Below are 17,352 nucleotides of genomic sequence, written 5' to 3' on the forward strand. Positions count from 1 at the left end.
ACTCACGGACCGCGAGATCGTGACCTGGCTGAAGTCGGACGCTTAACTGACTGCGCCACCCAGGCGCCCCCAGCTATGTCTATTCTTAAGAACTATATCTGCTCTTAAGAGGAAACCACTTTAATGGAGTTGGTGACTGACTCCCATGTACTTTTCTATACACATGTGAAGCCAAGAGAAATACATCACATGGCTTTCTGTGTTTTAATTTTCACAAAGGACATCATACTGTACATATCCCCTTCAGAGGTTGTTCTTTTAAGTTTATTTATTTATTGAAAGAGAGAAAATGAGCAGGGGAGGGGTGCAGAGAGAGAGAGGGAGGGAGAGAGATTCCCAGGAAGGCTCCGCACTATTAGTGCAGAGTCCAAAGGAGGGTCTCGAACTCATGAACCACAAAATCATGATCTGAGCCAAAATCAAGAGTTGGACACGTAACCAACTGAACCTCCCAGATGCCCCTTCAGATTTCTTCTTAATGAGCCCTAGAGTCCTTTACTTGTCTGGATACCTATTCCCAAAGTTTTGCAAAGATGGGCATGAGGGAAGGGTACGCTAAATGACAGAGTTGGTGACTTAATGCAGCAAAAAAAAAAAAAATCTTTTTTCCATGATTTTTGCCCCCAAGTGCATTTTTTTGGTGTGTATGAAATTGTTCTTTTTTAAATAAATTTTATTTAAATCCAAGTGAGTTAACATATAGTATAATAGTGGTTTCAGGAGTAGAATTTAGTGATTCATCACTTGCGTGTAACACCCAGTGCTCATCCCAACAAGAGCCTCCTTAGTGCCCATCACCCATTTAGCCCATCCCCCACTCAACACCTCTCCAGCAGCTCTCAGTTTGTGCTCTGTATTTAAGAGTCTCTTATGGTTTGTCTCCCCAACTGCATTTTGAATGGCAGACACCTAGGATCAAACTCTCATTGTCCGTGTCTTTTGTCCACAGTCCAGGTGGATTTTGTGGGCTATGCTGTGCAACTGAGAACAGCCTAGAAGGAACAATCTCATTCTTTTATCAAGAAGGAGCATGCCCCAAGAAGAGAATTTTCTTGCTCAAAGTCACAGATCAGTCAATGGAAAGAAGAGGAACCCTCATCCAATCACTTATTAATTAATTTAACAAATATTTAGAGTGTCAACTGTGTGCCAGGAACACAGCTACCTGGAAAACCCCAGGGAATCAAAAGAAGGACATTCCTATCTTTTCGCACCTCTATTCTAGTGGACAGAAATATATAATAGACTAAAAGTATAAATCACTTAATATTAGAAGGGGTAAGTGTGAAGGAAAAAAGAAAAAGCAGGCCTGGACATGGAGGGGACAGGTTGCAGAATTCAGTAATATGCTCAAGGTAGGCCTTGCTGAGGTGATGAGATCTGAACAAAGACTAAAAGAAGTGAGGGAGAGAGTAGAATATTTCAGGCAGAAGGGGCTCCAGAGCAAAGGCCCAAAGACAGGAATTTGCTGGCAAGTTGTAGGGACAGCAAAGAGACCATTGTGGCTGGAGTGGAATACCTGAGGGACTGAGGGACTAGGAGGAGAAGGGGCCAAAATGTCAACGAGGGGCCAGAGTGTGTAGACCCTTGTAGGCCATGATGAAGACTTCAGGTTTTTTTATTTTGTCTTGTCTTGTAGGCTCCATACCCAGCATTGGAGCCCAATCTGGGGCTTGAACCCATTACCCTGAGATCAAGACCTGAGCTAAGATCAAGAGTTGGACGCTTAATCAACAAAGCCACCCAGGTACCTTGTAGATTTCAGTTTTTATTCTAAATGAAATGAAGAATCCTTATAGAGTTTAAATAGAGCAGTGACTTGTTCTCACTTAGGCTTTATGGCAGGTTTGTTGAGAAGAGACCACAGTAGGGTAAAGCACAAGCTGGAGGTACTTGAGAGGCTGATGTAGCAATTTAGGCCAGACATGAGGTAGCCTGTCCTGAGGATGAGTAAAGGAATGGTAAGAAGTGAGTGGGTACTGAGCCATCATATCTACTGTTCCCTTTGACTTGTGTGCTCTTCCTTGTATATCTGTTTTCTCATCTTCTTAAGGTCTCTGCTCAGAGAGCACTTGTTTAGAGAGGACTCCCTTGACCAACCTGTATAAAATATCAATATCCTGCCTATATATACCCTTCATTCCATCCTTACACTGGTTTTTCTCCATAGTGTTTATCACATTGGGCATATCTCTCTTCCCCCTTGCTATCTCCCTCCCCTGACCAGAGTAAAAGCTCTGTGATAGTAAAGACTTTGTCTACTTTGTTCACTGTTGTATTCCCAGTACTCAGAATAGTACCTGACCTGTAGTAGCAGCTCAAAAGTAATATGTTAAATGATGAAGTGAATGAATGGATCTCATTTCCTGTATTAGTTATCTACTGCTGTGTAACAAATGGCCCCCAGACCCAGGAGCTTACAATAACATTGATTATCTCACACAGTTTCTGAGAGCCAAAAGCTGAGAGCAGCCTAGGGAGTCATTCTGGCTCAGAGCGCCTCATGAGGCTGCAGTCAAGCAGTGCTGCAGTCATCTGGAGGCTCGACTGGGGCTGGAGGATTTGCTTCCAAGATGGATCACTCACAGAATGTGGCTTTTGGCAGAAGGCCTCATTTCCTTGCCTCATGGGTTGTCTGAGTGTCCTTACTTCGTCCAGAGCAAGTTATGAGATGAGATGAGGGAGCGAGCAAGAAGAGAGAGAAGGGAGTCCCAACGGCTTTTGTAACCCAACTTCGAAAGTGACATACCATCACTTCTGCCATATTCTCCAGTCACACAGACCAACCTTGAGACAGTGTGGAAGGAAACTACACAGAGGCATAGATACCAGAAGGCGGTGATTGTGGGGGCCATCTTGGAGGCTAACATAACACTCCTTTTTATCAAGACCTTTCTCCTCCCACCTCCAGCCAATCACCTGTAGCCTGCTGGTAGTAAACTGGTGACCCACAGCTATATCCAGGGCACGTGTGTTTTTTTGTTTGTTTTTAAAACCATTACCGGGGCGCCTGGGTGGCGCAGTCGGTTAAGCGTCCGACTTCAGCCAGGTCACGATCTCGCGGTCCGTGAGTTCGAGCCCCACGTCAGGCTCTGGGCTGATGGCTCAGAGCCTGGAGCCTGTTTCCGATTCTGTGTCTCCCTCTCTCTCTGCCCCTCCCCCATTCATGCTCTGTCTCTCTCTGTTCCCCCAAAAATAAATAAACGTTGAAAAAAAAATTAAAAAAAAAAACCATTGCCATGTTTTAGGTTATTAGAGGCAACATTAAAAAAAGGGAAGGGCAGGGGCACATGGTAAAGGTGGGGTGGGGTGGTGAAGGCCTGTTGCTGGATGACAGTTGGGCGGTTGGAATGAGAAGGCCGTGGAGAATCTGAGACAGTTGGAAGGCAGTCCTGACCAGGGCAGAGAGATGTGGGAGACAGAGGCAAGGGAAAAATTTCAGAGGTGGGAAGAAAGAATAAAGAATAGTTCCCTGCAGAGAGAGAGGGCAATCAGGGTAGGATATGATCTGAGAGAGAGTTTCATCTGCCTTCACTGTACTTGAGGCAGACAGAGGCACCATGAGGACAGGGTTCTGCCTTCTGGGAGCTCACGGCCCCATGAAGGAGGCAGGCACACTCACAAGAAACTAGGCTGCCAGGCTGAGTGAAAGGAATTTGCCAATAAAGCTGCAAAATCAGGTCACTGGATGCCAGAGGAGGGGGTTGAAAGTAAGTCCGGGACTCTCTGATCCTGAGATGAAGGCAGGCCATCCAGAGGAGGTGTCCCGCAAGCTCAGAGGTGGGGGGTAGGATGGGACTGAGATGCAAAGCTTTGTGAGTAAATGAATCAGGGAAAGGGGGCATTGGTCAAGGAGGAATGAGACATCCAGGACCCAGCCGAGACCACCTGGAGAACTGGACACAGAACGGCAGAGGGGTTTAAGCAAGGGGTCTGGAGCCAGACAGCTTGGATTTGAATACTGATTCTGCCCCTGGTTGGTTGTGTCTTCTTGGGTCTCTGTTGTCTTCTCTTTGCTTTAACACCCCCATCTGTTAAATGGGTACCTACGGTGAAAGCTACATGTACTGGTGAGGTTACATAGTAAGGGTTCAGTCGATGGTAGGCAGCCCTAAGGTGGTATAAAATCACTGAAGTTCTGGGGGTAGAAGGCTTTAAGGAGAATTGGGTCAGGACCCCAACAAGGAACATCTATTGAGCACCTGCGTGTGTTATTGCATTAATTTTCATGCAGCAACATATGAGGAACCGTTAATCAGCTCAAGTTTACAGATGAGGAAGTAGGCTCATAGATAGGAAGTGAGTGGCACAGGGTCACAGAGCAAGACAGATGTGGAGATGAGATGTGAAAGCATGTCTATGCAGCCCTACAGCCCACGTGCCCACATTGCCCTTCAGGAGCCCCCAGAAGAACAAGGAGATTGAAGATGTTGGAGGAGCTGCTGAGCATGAGGGGAGGGAGCAAGGTGTGTGGGGCTGCAGCCTGGTGGCATGAGAGGGTCATGTAGCACTGAGCAGGGACATAGGACTTGTCTTCAGGTTAGGAGGTACAGAAGAGGCTATGGGGTGTCACTGATGGAGAAAGGCCCCTCAGGGTGTGGGAAGGGCTGAAATCAGGGTCACAGCTGACGGAGCTTAGTTTTGGAAAAAAGGAAGAGAGGGAGTTGATTGACCAGAAGAGTCAAAGGTGGTGCTGTGCTTGCTCTGGGGGGGGGGGGGGGGGCAGGCAGATCAGCCCTGAGACATTGGTGAGCTGGTAGGACACACCCAACTGGAACCCTCAGCGTTTAGGCAAGGGCTCAGCAGGGCGGGGAGCGGGGAGGCCTGTGGGGAGAGAAAGCCAGCTGGGTGTCAGAGCAGCCTGCAGTCTGTCCATCTACATCCCCATCTGCGTAGGCTTTTTACAGATTGTTAGAATTTACTGGAAGGTCAAGATTTAACAAAACAACACATTCTGTCTTCACCCAGGCAGCTCACCTGTCAGGGGGGCCGACCGGGGGATGATGCTGTAATTGGTGAAGTGCAGGGTACTGTGGGCACCTCAGCAGAGGCCGCAGTGCTGACATGAGTTCTCAGCTAAGAGCCTAAGGAAGGGCGTGGGGAGGGGTGACGTAGGTGAGAGGCTGTAGACTGGGGCATCAGCTTCAGCAAATGTTGGAGGAGAAGACAACACATCGCAGAAACCGAAGTTCACAGCCGCTGGAGTATGTGGGTGTGGGGAGAAGCTTAAGGGCCCGGCAGCACCTTGCACTTTATTTTAATGAGGTTAATGGGGCTGTTAATGTCTTGAGCAGGGACAGCCATGATGGAATTTATCTTGAAAGCTGCCTCTGCTTCCTCTGTGGGATGTGAATTGAGCGCACGCATGACTGAAGGCAGGAAACCAGGAGACTGTGGTGGTCTTGCAGGGGACAGATGACCCGGCCGTGTCAGGAAGCAGAGCGGCACGCTGAAGCAGTCATCCAGGGAAGGACCCAGGAGTCTCAGCAATTGTGAGGACCATGTCTTACACCTCAGTGTGAGGGTCGTGTTGCGGGGAGGGATGGGGTTTGTGCGAGGGGCAGGGGTGGGGGGGAGAGTTCAGTTTTGAAGCTGGGTTTTGATGCACATGTGGGACATCTGTGTGGTCATGTCCAGCAGGAGCCACAGTTGGGGAGCGGTGCTTTACAAGGGCTCTGGAAAGGAGGTGGTGGCTGGGGAGCTGTCAGCACTAAAATGAAGCCCCGAGTCTGGGTACAGTGTGTGCGAATAGGAAGACGGCTCAGCCTGGGAGAAATGAGGTCAAGGTTTGGCTTTGTTTTTGAAGATGGACGAGATGTGAGCTAATTTAGACCTGGGTGGGAAGGAGCCAGTTGAGCAGGGGTGGTGGATCCCCAAAGAAGGGAGGGAACAGGAATGGACAGGTGTTGCTGAGAAGTTCAGAGTAGAGTGTCGAGTGCCAGGATCCACCCTGGGCAGGAGAGGGCAAGGGGCAGGGGCCAAAGGTCTGAGGGAAAGGGAGACAGGTTGATACGGCTGTTCTAAAGGCCAGGAGCGAGAATTGAGCAGAGACACTTGGGAGGAAGCCCCAGTCGGCACCGAGGGCTGCGCTGGGGTTGGAGACCAACACTCCACCTGGGCAGGAGAGGATGATCTTTGACCAATTTTGTCCACAGGACCCTGCGGCTTAGGCGCAGAGGAGGAAATGGACAGGAAACTGAGGTTTGGCTGGCCCCACACAAAGGACAGGCCACGGCCTCCACCCCGAATTCCAAAGGCATGGACAGAGAAGTATATGCTGCAGACATGATAGTGCAGCCAGCAGAGGTCTGCGCCTGGGGCTGAGAGGTTTGGGCAGCCCCCGCGTGGGGGTGTAAGGAGTCTCCTGGGAGAGACTTCTTCCCCCTGAGGGGCAACAAAGCCAGGTTCTGACCACTGGTCCTTCAACTAAAAGAGCGGGAAGCTACCTAGAGGATCCCCACAGGGCAGCAGCCAAGCTCAGCAAGAGAGGGGTTGTTTGTGAGGACATCTGAGATGCTCATGTCCAGGAGGAGGAGATGCTCATGTCCAGGTGCTTGGCTCAGCTTTCGCCCCCCAGCCGGTGCTGCCTGGGGGCTGCTCAGTCAATACCTGTGACCACAAACCGCCCTTCACACACCAGTCATACCCCTGAGCAATACCCACCCCATCCAGGGCTCCTTCCAGACGGGGAACACTTGCCCACAGAGCACATCACTTCACGCACACAACCTCGTGGAAGGGGTGCTTTGATACCGGTTTTGTGAGCGAGAAAAGAGCAGATCGGAGAAGTTGAGTGATTTTTTTTTTTTTTTCCCCTAAGATCGCCCAGCTTGTGTGTGATGGAATCCGATCGCAACACATCCTTTTGTCTTTTGACATCCAGCTGATGTTCCATGGTTGTTCGCTTCCCTGGGCCTATCTGGCAAGTGGCAACCCACCCCCTGGTCAAGGTCACCTCCTAGTTGTCTCCTGCCTGCTGGAACATAGCTGGGGGCAGCTGAGGAAAGCCTCCCCACCCTGATGATGGAGCTTATGATCTTTAACCTCAAGTAGGCATGGCTGGGGGTGCTGTCTAGCCCACTCTTCTGAATGACTATTTCATACCTTCTTCTTCTCTGACCTCACACCTTCTGGGAGCAGCCAAGGCCTTGGCGTGCTCCCTGGTTGACAGTGGGAGACTGAGGCAGGGGCTGTGCTCCAGAACCGTGGCTCCCTCCCACCCTGAGTAAGCGAAGGGCTGGGCCTTTACCTGCACTGCCCCCTCCTCTGCCCTGTCCACAGAGATCCACAAAACAAGCAGATTCCCCACGGTTTGGCAATAGCTACTATTGACCCCAATTAACATTTAATATGCTCTCGGGAGAGAAGGTGTTTTTGAATAGAGGTTCCGTTAATACTGCATTTTTCTCCGAATGTTCAGGGATGTGGGAACCATGACGGAACCAGTCTGTCTGTGTCCTCACAGGGGAGAAAATCTGGAACTGTATAGGCAGGCTCTCGCCTGGCTGCGTCTCACCTGGGAGGGCTGAGCTGACACGTGGAGAGATTCACTGAAACCCCAGCATCTCCCAGAACACACTGGGCCTCACGTACCACCTCTGCCTGAAGAGCACCAGGAACCAAGGAGAAATGTGTCTTTGGGGCAAGATAACCTCTCAGAGCCTCAGGGCTCTGGCCCAACTCTGTCACAGGTCACAGAGCAGAGAGAGTCTGATTAGGCTCTGGTCTGCCCCTGCCCCAGGGCCACAGTGTCTTTGGTTCACAAGCCTCTTTGAGCCAGTAATTACTTAGGGAGCTTTAAGAAACATATTGCAAAAAATTATTTAAAAGCATTCCGTTTCTAATCCTAATTCTAGCTTTGTAACTGTCTAAATGGCTGCTGGAAACAGGCATTTCCTTCTTGGGCTGGAAGTTGAGGTGACCTTCTTTAGTGGCCAATCCTGTCTTCTAAAACCACAAATCTCAGAGTTGACTCTGGCAGGTTGCGTGTCTACAGACACCTGGCCATGCAGATGATATGACTCCCAAAGAGGAGTCCCTTATGGGTAAGACACAACAGCAATCACAACTGAAGAAGTGGCAGAAGTCCATAAAGTCCCCTCAGTGGAGGAGTCAGTTCAAATGGCTGGAGTTGGCATTCTTCTAACAGGGAGACTAGGCTGGGGGTTTTGCTGGAAGTGGACCTGTCAGATTTCCTGGCTCCCCATAGGCTCGGTGGCCCTAGGCCACACAGGCGGGTGGGCAGGAAGGTTCTAGTGCAGGAGCTGGTAGGCCTGGGTGGGGGTGGGTAGAGAGGCAGAGATGTGCAGAAGGACTATGCCCTGAATTGTGTTTCTGAGAGCTAGGAAATAGTACCCAGGTTAGAGTGGGCACCCTCTGCAGAGTCATTGTTGAAGGTGCCAGGAAGAAAGGCCTAGAAGGAGCAGGGGGAGAGCCACGCCTTGGCACCAAGACTTCCCTGTTAGGTCCCAGGCCCTGGCAGCTTGACCTCCTGTCCTGTTCCTGTGAGCCTGATTTCCTGCCTCTTAGTTTCGGTCTCTTAGTTCTAGTCTTGGGGGGATCCTTGCACTTGCCCGTGGCCACTCCTCATCACTCCGTTCCCGGAAGCCTCTCTCTCGGGCTTCCCCAGCACCACCCCCAGGCTGCTTCCCCAGAGCTCCAGAGCTCTCTGGATGCTGTAAGCACTGTGCAGGAGGAGGGGGGTGGGGAGCACCCCCTGCAGACTCCCGGCCCCCTCCCACAAAGCATCATTCTGGCCGCCTGGCCTGGAGTTTCCATAATGATGGTAACGAATTTAAGATTCCAAGCCGAAATTCCACTCTTTCAAGTGGTTCAAATATGGCAATGATGGGGAAGAGGAATGTGGGAACGGAGTCTCAAGGTGAATGGGGTGGGCGTAGGGGTGGCAGGAAGGCCTGAGGTCCATTTTCTCTCTGAAATTTCTTCTATACCCTTTCGTTGCTCCCCATACCTCCAATGCCCCACCTTCCCTCCCTCTCAGCTGCTACACTGCTTCCCATTTAAGCCAGAAAACAGAGAACTACCCCGATTTTATCAGTAGCCAGCAATTCCACTTAAACACTGGACCCTACCCTACTTCCTAGTCAAGGACATCCCTCCTGGAATTGGCCTCCATCCACCTGCACCATTAGTTGTTCCCTCTGTGGGGGATCATTTTCAAGCAAATAAAATCATGCTGGGAGAGTCAACATTTCAAAATCTACTCTATTGAGGTATTATAATTTGGAGATAAAATGCACCCACTGTTAAGTGTGAAGTGAGGTGAATTTTGGCAAATATATATACCTGTGTAACCACCGCCACCACCGTCAAGTTCTAGAAGATTGCTATCAGCACGCCCCAAAAAGTATCCCCTTGCTGAGCACTATTCCCTTGTATGGACACAGTACAATTTGTTCATGTGTTAGCCTGTTGATGTGCAATTGGGCTGTTTCCACTTTTTGGCTATTATGAATAAAAAGTGCAGTGAACATTCACGTGTAAGTCTTTGCATGGAAACATGTTGTCACTTCTCTTGAGTAAATATCAAGTGAAATAGCCTGGCCATATGATAATGTATATTTAGTTTTATTAGAAGCTTCCAAACTGTTTTCTGCAATGGTTGTACCATTTGACATTCCCAAAGCAGTCCATGAAAGTTCCAGATGCTACACTTAGTTCTGCCGGGGAGGAGGGCGGGGGTTCCCCAAAATTTAGCCACTCATGTGTTTGTGTGTGTGTGTGTGTGTGTGTGTGTGTGTGTGTGTGTGTGTGTAGAGGTATGTCCATTTTGTTTGCAATGTGCTTTTCTCTGACAATTACTGATGTGGACCACCTTTTCATGTAACTGCTGGCTATTCACACATCTTTTGTGAAGGGTATGCTCACTTGCCTGATGTATTAGCCTTCTACATATCACCACAAATATGTCAGATAAAACTAGAAAAATAAAGCACATTTATTGTCTCACAGTTTCCGTGGGTCAGGTACAGCTGAGCTGAGTCTTCTGTTCCGGTCTTACGGGCTGCAGGGAAGGTGTTGGGCAGTGCTGGGGTCCCACCCCCGGCCCAGGTCTCCTTCCAAGCACACGTGTTTGTTGGCAGAATTCATTTCCCTGAAGCTATAGAACTCATGGTGCTTTGCTTCAAGGAAAAATTTGCTGCTGCCTCTCGAACCTCACTTAAACATTCACCTGATTAGCTCAGACCCACCCAGGATAATCTATCTCCCTTTTTAAATTTTAAATTTTTATTTTTGAAAGACAGAGAAGAGAGAGAGGAATGAATGGGGGAGGGGCAGAGAGAATCTCTCCTTTGATTAGCTTTAATTACATCTGTCAAAATGCCTTCATATAATATAACTTAATCATGGGAGTGACATCCATAATATTCACAGATCCCACTCATACTCAAGGAGAGATAATTATACAAGGGCATGGGTCGGTCATTGGGGTCATCATAGAATCCTTACCACACCCATTTTTAATTGGTTTGTCTCCTTTTTGAGTTATGTGAGTACTTTATAAATTTGGGGTATGAGTCTTATGTAGATATGTATATTGTAAATATTTTCTCCTAGCCCCTAAGTTTGCCTTCTCATTTTCTTAGTGTTTTTGGTAGAACAGGAATTTTTAATTTTGATGAAGTCCAACTGTCAACTTTTACAGTTCATGCTTTTTATCCCTCCACAAGGAATCTTTGCTTTCCCAAAAGCTGCAGTATTTTCTCCTATGTTTTAGAGCCTTGATGGCTTTAACCCTTACATTTAGTTCTGTGACTCCTCATGAGTCAACTTTTGTGTATGATGTGAGTTAAGAGTTGAGATTCACTTACTTTTCCAAGAAGATACACCATTTTGCCAGCAGTATCTGCTGAAAACACCATTTCCCCCATTAAATTACTTTAATTTTATTTTAATGGTATTTTAACTGAAAATCAATTTTGTGTGTGTATTACATGTATGATATGTATGTATTATATATACAATACAACTCTAGATGATTCTATTGATTTCTCTTTCTATACTTAAATGTACAGTAATCTCTTTGATTACTATGTATTTACAGTAAGTCCTAAAATTGGGCAGATTATGTCCCTCAGCTTTGTTCTTTTCCACAATTTTTTTGGCTATTCTATGACCTTTGAATTTGTAAGTTTCAGCTTGTCAACTTCTAAAAAAAAACAAAACAAAATAAAAATAGGCCTGCTAGGATTTTGATAGGGATTGTATCAAATGTGTAACTCAACTTGGGGAGAAATGCCATCTAACAATATTGAGCCTCCCATCCATAAACCTGGTATTTATCTCCATTTATATTCTTTCCGCATTTTTAGAGTTTTCCACGTACATGTTTTCCATATAATCAAAGATTTCCCTGAGTATATATCATATTGTAGGTTATTATAAATGGTATTTTTACATGTTCATTGCTAGTGTATAGAAGTTGAATTGATTTTTGTATATTGACCCTGTATGTTTTGACTTAGCTAAATTCACTTAATAATGTAGCTGATTTTTTGTTTCCTTAGGATTCTCTATATACATGATCATCTGCAAAAAAAGCTTTGGTCCTTCCTCTCCAGTCTGTGTGCCTCTTTGCACTAGCTGAGCTCTCTAGCACAATGTTAGATAAAGTTGGAGATGCCAGACGTCTTCACCTTGTTTCCATTACTGTGGAGGAGAGTCAGCCTTTCCTGAGGATTATTCAACAGTTGCCAAGTCTCAGCCATAAGTTCTTAATCATTTCCCCTCAGTGAGGCATGCACATGCATATAAAATTTTGTATAAGTTTCATTGGGTTGACCCCCCACCCTTGGAGGCCATATGTGTATTTACTTGATTCCACAGACCCATTTAACAAATCTTATAATAAGAGGAAGATAAAAGATTTTTAGCTGTTTGCAAGAGAAATGGAAAAGGAAGGAGATCCCTCAACAGCTGAAACTCTTTTTTTTTTTTTTTTTTCATTTAAATCCAAGTTCGTTAACATATGGTGTAGTAATGATTTCAGGAATAGAATTTAGTGACTCATCACTTACAACACCCAGTGCTCATCCCAACAAGTACCCTTCTTAATGCCATTGCCTATTTAACCCATACCCCACCCCGATACCCCTCCAGCAACTCTCAGTTTGTTCTCTGTATTTAAGAGTCTCTTATGGTTTGTCTCCCTCTCTGTTTTTTTCTTTTTTAATGTTTATTTATTTTTGAGAGAGAGAGAGCATGAGCAGGGGAGGGAGACACAGAAACTGAAGTAGGGTCCAGGTTCTGAGCTGTCAGCACAGAGCCCAATGAGGGACTCAAGCCCACAAACCATGAGATCATGACCCCAACTGAAGTCTGGCGCTTAACTGACTGAGCCACCCAGGTGCCCCAACTCCCTCTCTGATTTTATATTATTTTTGCTTCCCTTATCATCTGTTCATCTGTTTTGTTTCTTACATTCCACATATGAGTGAAATCATATATTTGTCTTTCTCTGACTGATTTCATTTAGCATGATACACTCTAGTTCCATCCACATCATTGCAAATGGCAAGATTTCGTTCTTTTTGATCACTGAGTAATGTTCCCTTGTATGTAAGTAATGGGGTGTGTGTGTATGTATATATATATGTGTGTGTGTATATATACATATATATATATACATATGTATATATACATATATATTTCATACATATATACATACATATATACATACATCACCTCTTTTAAACATTTTTTTAATGTTTTTATTTTATTTTCTTTTTTGGGAGAGAGAGAGACAGTGCGAGCAGGGAAGGGGCAGAGAGAGAGGGAGACAAAGAATCTGAAAGAGGCTCCAGGCTCCAAACTGTTGGCACAGAGCCTGACACAGGGTTCGAACTCACGGATGGTGAGATCATGACCTGAACCGAAGTTGGATGCTTAACCGACTGAGCCACCCAGGCGCCCCTATACCACATCTTCTTTATCCATTCATCAGTCAATAGACCTCTGGGCTCTTTCCAAACTTTGGCTATTGTCGATAATGTTACTATAAACATTGGGGTGCATGTGCCCCTTCGAAACAGCATACCTGTATCCTTTGGATAAATACCTATTAGTGCAATTTGGGGGTTGTAGGGTAGTTCTATCTTTAATTCTTTGGGGAACCTCCATATTGTTTACCAGAGTGGCTGCACCAGCTTGCATTCCCACCAACAATGCAAAAGAGATCCTCTTTCTCCACATCCTCACCAACATCTGTTGTTGCCTGAATTGTTAATTTTATCCATTCTGACAGGTGTGAGGTAGTATCTCACTGTGGTTTTGATTTGCATTTCCCTGATGATGAGTGATGTTGAGCATTTTTTCATGTGTCTGTTAGCCATCTGGATGTCTTCTTTGGCAAGGTCAACCACTGAGACTTCTCGCCAAACCCCTCGACTGCCGGCTAGCACAGGCAGATGTCCGTACCCATTTCTATGAAGATGGAAGCAATGGACCCCAAGCCAAGTGGAAGACACATATAATTTGGAAGACCAGGGGACCAAATCTTCCTTAAGGAAGGAGTAAGCAATGATGCCATCTTGAGAAGGTGATTTTTTCAACAGCTGCCAAATCTCCCTAATTAATAGAACAGTAGACACCAAAGGGAAATAATCTGGAATCTATGAATGCACAACTGATTATTTATTTACAGCATTCCAGAGTTTCCAAAGATGTCGGCATCAGTAAAGCCTTAAACCTATATAATTATTAAAACCCTTATTGGAATAAGGAACTATTTAATAGTTTTGGTGTTCCTGTCTCATACTGCTGTCCAGTCACAACATGAGGAAACAGCTTACCCTCTGGGCACTTCTTTAGAAAAAGGGACACCCTGCACCGGATTGGCTGAACGGTGCAGATGGGGTCATCCTGGGTAGCAGTTTCCTTAGGAAATGCTTTACTTTGGAAGGCTCCAGTGAACAGTGAAAGGGATGATGTCCTGAAAGGTTTGTCTTGCTTTGCAAATAGAAGATAGTATTATTTGATTCCTCTTCTCCCCCCTCCCCACCACCTCCAACCCCATATAAAAACATGGATGGCTGAGAAGCAAAATAGTACCCACCTATCCCTAAGGAGGCCAAATTGTACAAGGTCTCTTCCCAAAACACCCAGCATCAGGAAAGATGGAGTGTGTACCTATGTGGTGACCAGATGTCATGGAAGAAGGACAAGGGGGCATATCACCAGTGCCATACGGTATAAATACAAAATAGGGTTTACTGGTGAGAAATCTGACAAGCAGAGAAGTGCAATGTACATGATTCCTCAACAGCCCAGAATCCCCAAGAGAGGTAGGCCAGGCTGGGCAGAACTGGGCTGGATACATCATGGAAAACCATGGTAAAGAGGGGCCCTCCTATCATAAAGCTCTAAAGATGTACGAGGATGGGGTGGAAGGTTAATGCTGGACTTCTACAGATTTCTCAAGGTGGAGTTTTTGGGGATCCCCAAGAATATCCTGACTAGAAGAGAAAGAGTAGGGGAGACAGGGGTCCCCTCACCCTGATCACCACTGTCCTACTCCCCTGGGGTGATGGAAGTTCTGACACTGCCATAACTGTCTGAAAAGCCCCTAGACATGAACCCCTGCTACTCTCCAAATGACTCTCTGTTTACTCTGTATCTTCTCTGCCATCCCTGTTCTCGACCACAACCCATCACTGAGGGCATTCTTCTATTTATATTCTATTCAGCAAATACCGCCGGAACATCTTCCAAAAGTCCCATCTTGTCTAAGTTCTGAGGGCCTGGAAAAGGATGATAGTAAGGGAACCCCTGTGTCCATCTTAAAGCCTCTATCCATCCAGCCCCCCGTGGCATCTTTCTGAGGCTCAGCTCACCTGTGACCCTCTTGGGCTCAAACAGTTTCATCCATGTTTCTAGATTGAAATCTAGAACATTTCATGAAAAGCCTTGGTTCCTTGGTTCCTCTATCTGGATGTTGCTGTCTCCGTGAGCTGTGCCTCCATCCTGTTTTATAGCATCAACTCCCACTGGTCTGCAGGCCTCCCCTTTGCCTCACTCATACTGGGCTCATTTGGCCCCAGCAATGCCCATCATTTGTCCTGGACCTCTGGTTTGAAATGTGGCCCCTGCCATCCATGGGTCACTGACATCCAGCCAGTCCTCTACTCGTGCCTCACCTGCAGAAAGTCCTCACTCCCTCTCTCTCAATCCCCTGGTTTCTGGGAGCACGTAAGCTTTGAACCTCAGCCCACACAGAGTTGGGGTTACTCTCCAGTTGATTTCTGTAGCTCTGTCCTGAATGCTTCCATCAACAGGAGCTCCTTGAACCAGGGACCATATAGCCCTAAGATCACAAAGGAGGGAAAGAGCGTTCCTTGGTGCCCCCCGCCCCCCCGCCATGCCCATGCGTCACCAAAACATGGAGGACTATGTGCTGCAGAGGAAACAGAACAGGCAGAATGTCAGAACACTGGGTTCTGTCCTCCAATGAGCCTTAAGGCTATCGTTTCTATCTTTGGGCTTCAGTTTCTACAGCTGTGAAATGGAACTGTGGGGCTGGGCTAAGTGATTCCTAAAAGCCTTTGCAGTTTTCAGGATTCAGTGTTCTCCATTCCTGGGTGTCAACTCTCTTTGCATATCAGAATCACTGGAGAAACTGAAAGACTATCAACACCTGTGCCCCTCTCCCAGGAACATAAGACGCAACTGGCTTGAGATGGAGCCCGGGCCCCCAGGATGTTATAAAAGTTTATCAGATGATTCTAATGTGCAGACATGATTGGGAACCCGAGATCCTGAGTTTGGCTGGGGAGACAGCTGATTAGAAGGACATGGGTAATCCTCCGACAAAGCTATGGTCTCGTGCTGCCCCCTGGTGTCCAGATTTCTCACTACAGACAGATTTCCACAGCATCTAAGTTTTTGAACCTGGGGCAGGAAAAATGTGACTCAGGAGGAGAACAGTAAGAGGAGAGGAGAAAAAGACCTAGAGGTCTCCATGACCCAGAGGTACACAGATTCACAGGCATTTCCCTCCCCGCTTTTCCCTACGACAAAGTGCCCCCAGAGAGTGAGTCCTGGAGACAGTCATATCTGCATTAGTGTGAAACCTGTCCCTGTAGGTCCAGGGGCTGGGTGTAAGGGGATTCAGAAGGAGAAAGGTTCAAGGAGTTCCTGAGACAGCAACGCCAAGCAGGAGACTTGAGATGATAAGAGATTATATGTAGGAGGCAGGCTTGATGTTAGCTCTATCGTTATTTACTGGTAACTGTAACTTCAGGCAAGCCTTGGTGATGACTGCCCACCTCACAGCACTATTCTGAACACCAGCGTGCTCACGGACAAAGTATTCTGTCAAGATCCCTGGAATTTTAATAGACTCCAGACTGTCCAAAGTCCAGGCCCGTTTGAGGTAGGGCTTCCCAAACCTGGTTTGTGAGTCTGAAAAAACTGGGTAAGTGTTCTTTCTTTCGGTCTTTCTTTCTTTCTACCTATCTATTTTGAGAGAGAGAGAGAGAGAGAGAGAGAGAGAGAGAGAGAGAAAACAAGCCAGGGAGGGGCAGAGAGATAGGAAGAGAAAGAGAATCCCAAGCAGGCTCCAAGCTGTCAGCACAGAGCCCAACATGGAGTTCAAACTCACAAACTACGAGATCATGACCTGAGCTGAAACCAAGAGTTTGACCCTTAACCGACTGAGCCGCCCAACCACCCAAGTTTTCTTTTCTTTTCTTTTCTTTTTTCTTTTTTTTTTTTTACCATAAAATAAAAGCATTTGCAAGTATTACTTTATCATCACAATGCAATCTACATTTTATTTACAAGACCAAGAAGTTTTAAAATCTGGTAGTCTTGAAGCCTACAGGTTAATAAGGCTCAGGGGAAGTGGAAGCAAAGGGGTGGGCTGAACAGCTTCCCATTTTGTGGCAGCCCACGGGACCACACTGGGGTGGGTATGTTGCTATGGATGAGACCAGGCTGGGCATGTATATGAAAGCCCTGGGGGTCTTCTCAGCAGCAGCAGGCCCCAGATGGGGGGGAGGCTACGTGTCAACATGTGGATGACCTCACATTTGGGCCAAGCTCCTTCTCCCCAAGGTGTCTCTCCCAGCACCAACCCCTGCACCTAGTACATTCCAATCCATGCTTCAGCTCTCACCTCAAATCTCATCTTCTTAGGGCAGACTTCCTTCACACCCCCAAGTCAAACACCCCAGTTTTCAGTGTTCTCAAAGTATGCTTTATTTGTTCTTCAAGGATCACGAGTTTAGTTCATTTTAAGATGAGCTGTTTGGGGTCAGTATGCTCCCAATGAGTGTGAAATTTTCACAGAGGGACTGAGAACCCAGCACAGCACCTGGCCCATCACAAGGAGTT

At 46.8% G+C, this 17,352-nt stretch overlaps 1 long non-coding RNA gene across 1 annotated transcript; it reads left to right on the forward strand.

The window, feature by feature from the left end:
- The first annotated feature begins 3,395 nt into the window (after positions 1–3,395).
- LOC121043575 (uncharacterized) lies at positions 3,396–9,493 on the forward strand. Its single transcript, XR_005796923.1, has 3 exons — positions 3,396–3,710; positions 5,295–5,492; positions 6,156–9,493. It is a non-coding gene; the product is annotated as an uncharacterized LOC121043575 (long non-coding RNA).
- Positions 9,494–17,352: the final 7,859 nt, after the last annotated feature.

This window comes from Herpailurus yagouaroundi, unplaced genomic scaffold, assembly GCF_014898765.1.
Source record: "Herpailurus yagouaroundi ecotype Mexico unplaced genomic scaffold, PumYag 187, whole genome shotgun sequence".
Classification (NCBI taxonomy): Eukaryota; Metazoa; Chordata; class Mammalia; order Carnivora; family Felidae; genus Herpailurus; species Herpailurus yagouaroundi.